We start from the raw sequence: 5,962 nt of genomic DNA on the forward strand, positions 1-5,962 counted from the left end.
TAAACACCACAGCCTGCCTGAAGGTTGTTGCTGACCACATTCATGTCTTTATGCCCAAAAAATACCCATCGTCTGATGGCTGCTTCCAGCAGGATACCACACCATGTCACGGCGCTCAAATCATGTACGGCCTGCGCAGTCACCAGATCTCAATCCAGCAGAGCACCTTTGGGATGTGGTGGAACGGAAAGTTTGCTTCAAGTAAGAGCAGCTGACGAATCTGCAGCAACTGTGTGATGATGTAATTTCAATATGTCTTGAGAATCTTTGAGGAATGTTTTTAGCGCCTTGTTGTGCCACAAAAAATGAAGACATGTTTGATGGCTGAAGGTGGTCCAACTCGGTTCAAAGATGTACCTGATAAATGAGTCAGTGAGAGTATTTAAACTGCTGTAAGTGAAAATAAGAAGAAAAGAAATGAACAAATTACAAGAATAAAAAACACATAAGCAGGTCAATACAATGCTAACACAGTGCTGAATAACTGTGTCAGATAAAGAAACCAAAATGCATTTACCTTCCACAGTGACACTGATATGGACAATATATGTCCCTTCAGTGTTTGTACACTCACAGGTGAAGTTCCCACTATCAGCTGGTGTTAAACTGGTCAGCTCCAGAAAGGCAGTCTGATTTTCTTTTGTTATTGAGAACCTGGGGTCACATTCCTGAGTAACGTTCTCTCCGTGTCGATACAGCAGATGACACTCTCCTCCTGTGTCCCTCTGTCTTTTGATCTTACAGATAATCAAAACAATAGTAGTCTGACTTTCCTTGTTGCAAATCCGAGTGACATCGTGTTCTCTCCTGACTGTCTTCACAACAGTCTCTGTAAACAGGGACAGCAAAATACGGTAAATACAAGATTCAGCCTGTGTCAGAGAGGACTTTAGTTTCTATATTTTGTGAATGTTAAACCATCTTTTTAATCCCATAATAATGTGTTTAGTTTAAACTAAAAGCAAGGAGGTTATAAATTTAAAAATATTAATAATGCATAATGAAAATAGTTTCCTTGTATTACCTTCAGCATCATGGGACACAGCTAGTGGTAACAGCAAAATCAAGCAAAGTTTTGATACGTCCATGCTTGTTAACATGTCTATGAGCCACCGACAGTGAAGAGGAAGATGTGCGGAAAGAAACAAGCTGAAGCTTTCCTGGCTAAGCAGACGTCAGACTGTTGCCCTTCACGGGGCAAGTGTGAAATGATGTAAAAAGGAAGTGTACTGACAGGACTTTCATATTAAAAGGCTGTAAAGTTGAAACACTGTGCGAGCTCCCACACAAAAAGAAAACAGGCTAATTTTTCTTTATCACAGAGGAATTATTACACTGCTAACTGTCATGTTCGCTGAAGCTGAAGGATGGATAATATTGTAAAAGTAACAACAAAACTACCATTTATCATAACATTATAAGCATTTTAAACTAAAATAGCGTGTGTTATGGTTCAAAATATTGGGGATGGAGACAAGAGGAAAAACCACAATAATAACACTGGTCCGGTCGGGTTGAGTCAAACGATGATTTTAATGAACACACGCGTGGGAGATGGGCACTGATGCAGACAGCCTCAGATCTCAAAATGGTGGAGCATTGCTCAAACTCTTATAGCCTCTGGTGCCTCCACCTTATCATAAAAAGCCTAAACATTCACATGCTTTCTCTCACACAGCGCCTAAGCTACGACCTTGGCTCCCCGTCTATCTGCTCCTGCTGAGATGGGGCAGAAAACTCCAGTATATTCTGTTCTCTTCTAATCAGACAAATAAGACAATTACTTTCTGCGAACAGTATTTCTTATAACTCAGCAGTATAATGCATCATAAAACAATATCATTCATTCACAACAAGTCAGCAGTTTAATGTAATGCAAATCAGTTTAACTAATGCAATAGTTATCAGCTTCTTCTAATTCAGGAGAATAATGCCAACTAAAACTACATAATAATTCACCATCTTTAATTAGGGGTCTAACATGGCACAAAATAATATTATAATCTAATACGTGTTACGTCATCAAACCGCTTCATCCAATCACTCAGATACTTACAAAGTTTTGACTGCATTACCTTTAAAATTTGTACGAAGATGAGCATAAAATGAATAAAACTGACATGCTTGCATTTGTTGTGTAGTGCAACAGGTGTATGTGGCTGAGGGATTCCCATGATGCAATGCGTATTTCTTCTTCAGTCACCTTTCCTACTCACTGTGTGTTAATGCAGCTCTCTGCATTGAATCATACCTGTTATTAACCTCTGTCTCTCTTCCACAGCGTGTCTTTATCCTGTCTTCCTTCTCTCATCCCAACCAGTCGCAGCAGATGGCCCCGCCCCTCCCTGAGCCTGGTTCTGCTGGAGGTTTCTTCCTGTTAAAAGGGAGTTTTTCCTTCCCACTGTCTCCAGACTGCTCACTCATAGGGAGTCATATGATTGTTGGGCTTTTTCTCTGTATGTATTATTGTAGGGTCTGCCTTATAATATTGTTGTGATTTGTCGCTGAGAAAATAAAATTGAATTGAAAATTGAATTGTGAAGGCCACCCCAGAAGCCACACAATTGGGAAGTCAGTAACGTCAGACACCAGCATCTTTATTTTAATTTTAATGCACATTTCCACAAACATAAATAACGACACATGTCCCATAAACAATTTCTGGTTAAAGTTTTACTGGTGCTGGAGGTCTGTTGGACTGCTGAGGGTAACTGGAGAGAAAATGATGTGTTGTTTTCACTGGACGTTAAGGCGTCTGGGAAGGGATCTCAGACCATTTACATCCTGGGCCATCTGACCTCAGGAAATCACATGATAAGGTGGGGCCAGGTTTCACAATGAGCTCACCCGAAACCCTGGCTGATTAGGACCCACATCCGCTTTCACACCTTGGCTCATGTGATTAGGTAGAGGATCATCAGGGGTCCTTTGTCCCTCTTTGGGGGGAAACTCCCACTGGTTTTAAATCTGGGACTCCCCACCATTGACCCTTAGAACTGAAGAAGCTTCTCGAATGAGAGGTGAAACGTCTTCAAGCAACTCAAGAAGTCCAGACGCTTTTCCTTCCAAGCTCCTTAGACTACGATGACCTGGATGACTGAGAACCTTCACAGACTTAAGTATTAAATTAATAGTTGGTTTTCATTCTTTGTTTTTAGATATTTTATTTTCTATTCTTATCCCCTCGTGTATTTAACTGGCCAGTTCAGTCCAATTTACCGGTATCTGGTATCGGCCTCGATACCGCATTTTCTAAAGTACTCATTAAAAGTTCCCCGATATCGAGGACCGATACCACGGTCTGAGACCTGTCTATGTTTGAGCGGCATGTAAGGGGTTAATCACAGGCGCCGAGTGCCTGCCCCCAGGCCCCGGCTGCATCTCAGAGCGGGGAGAAGGCGAGGCGAGACAAGTCAGCCGTGTGGAACTATTTCAAAGTGAACGAAGACACGAAAACAAAGGCGGACTGCAAATTGTGCTCATCGAAATTGTCCAGAGGAGGCTCTAAAGGTAGCGCATTTAACACAAGTAATTTAATCAAGCACCTAAAATCCCAACACGACAACGAGTACAAAGAGTTTGCCCACGCTTATTTACCCACACTTATTAGCACAGAGGAGCATAGCTGATGCTAAAGCAGTGGGACGGAAAATAGTTGGGCATTTTAAACATTCCGCCTTAGCCTACTCCCGCCTCGAGGACATTCAGGGACAGCTCAACCAGCCAATAAAGAGACTGCAGCAGGACGTACAGACACGCTGGAAGAGCACGTATTACATGACATCAGTCCTATTTTTCCACATATTAATACATTTATGAATTTTGTGCAGGTATAAAGATCACTTCTTCTCCAACACTGCTCCAGAGGCCAAGCTGCACCTGAAGCAGGAGCTTCTAGAGGTGAGGCAGAGGGGAGTCGGGCAGAAGCTGCAGAACCTCCTACTAAACTGTTCCTCAAGGCCCAGGCTGCCGCTGGCAGCAGGTGCTGCCATTGAGCTCGACACATACCTCGGAGAGGCCCCAAGCCCTCGTGAAGACAGTCCTCTGAAGTACTGGGGTGTCAACAAAATCAGGTTCCCCACTTTGGCTAAAATAGCCTGTAAATAGCTCTCAGCCCCATGTAGCAGTGTGGACAGTGAAAGGCTTTTTAGCTCAGTGTCACACATTATAGATGAAAACAGAAACAGTCTGACTGCTGATGATGCAGAAAAGCTACTTTTCTTAAAAAACCCTGCCACTCACTGTTTCTCTCCATTTAGTGAGTCATCTTAGACTTGATGTTAATACCTACCTCAGTTGCACTGACTGCCACAGTTCTATGTCAGTGGATGTTGTTAGTTTATTCACATATTGTGCACTAAATGGCAAAGATGTTTATTAATGCCCCTTGTGTTGTCCAAAGCGGCAGAGTTTACAATAAACTGAAAAATACTTGAGTTGCACTTCACTGTTTAAATTTTTTTATAATTATTTATTCTGTAATATGTTGCATACAACATGCTTTTATTTTAAATAAATGTTCTTAATTCCAAACCAGTCCCTTGTTTTTTTGTTGTTAAATTATAGGACTAAAGCTGTTACCTGTAAATTTAAATCGTGTTTTTATTAAGTACTCGGTATCGGCGAGTACTGAAATGCAAGTACTCGTACTCGTACTCGTTTCCAAAAAAGTGGTATCGGTGCATCCCTTATCTGAGGTAAACATTTTGCTTTTCATTTGACCCCTGACCTGTCTGCTGTAATGCAGGAGGCAGGTTTATGACCTATACTGCAGCCAGACACCACAGGAAGCCTTCCTCCATGTTTTCTTTACAGTAATTGATTCAGCCAGTTTAAGTCTCCTTTGTTTTTGTGCATTAGATCACTGTGTGGGTTGTGTTGAGTGCTTATGTATTTGTAAGTAGCCATTATGACTTGACTAGTGGTGTTTATCTCTTATAAGGGTCTAGTATCATCAGTTAATTAGTTTTTACACTTTGCAGGCACTTTGCTGTAAATACAACAACACTGCTGAAAACTCTAATTTAAATAATTACTACTGATGCACCTATCAAATAAACTAACATTTGCACAGGTGTTGAAATGCTGGACTCTTCCTCTCCTAAATCTGTGGCAGAGAAAAAATGCTGCAGGAGTGGTTTTTTTACATGATATGTAAGAAAAATAAGAAAAAGAAAGAAACCCTGTGATTTTAATGTGAATGCATTACTGACATCTTATCCAAACACACATTGTGCACACCACTTTATCCCCTATTACAACTGCAGCTTTTATTAGTGCATGTTCACGGGACTTCTGATTCTATAGGGTCTTGACAAAAGTCTCTGCAATCAATTGATTACAATCAAGTGATTCAATTGAAACATGGAAATCAGCATTTCACCATTTTATACTATACATACATGTTTTGCTTTCAAGACTGGACAGGAGTGGCATGTGGGCGGCATTGTAGAGTGTGTTGACAGGAGGAAAACTTACACGCTCAGTAAATCACCCCCGTCACTACCTAAACCTCAAAGTCTGTAAACAGGAAGTGCATCTGCATGAAAGCTTCTGTTTTATATGCAGACAGATGACCTTTTGATGTAAAACCTTTCTCTGTATCTAGAGAAACACTTTAACTATATATTCAACTATATAGTTTAACATTTGGTCCGTAACTATCATTTAAAAACAATAAAAAGGTTTAAAAGAATATACATAGGCGGCTATAAAGACTGCAGGTTAAACATCGTGCAGATACAGAAGGACCTCCTGGGGTCCAAAATGTCGCACTATTACAGAGCAATGCTTACAATAGTCTTGCATGGTTAGCCAGTTAGACAGATGCAAATGTTAAAGAGCTAAAACAGACATGTAAATAAAATACAACATCATGTTAGCAGCTTATTGGTATTAATGTCTCTTAAAGCTCTCCATGACCTAGCTGCATCTTAACTCTCTGAGCTGCCACAGTCTTATA

This window comes from Mchenga conophoros, linkage group LG23 (genome assembly GCF_057382185.1).
Source record: "Mchenga conophoros isolate Kocher_MC1m ecotype Shallow Benthic linkage group LG23, M_conophoros_male_GT1.1, whole genome shotgun sequence".
Taxonomy (NCBI): Eukaryota; Metazoa; Chordata; class Actinopteri; order Cichliformes; family Cichlidae; genus Mchenga; species Mchenga conophoros.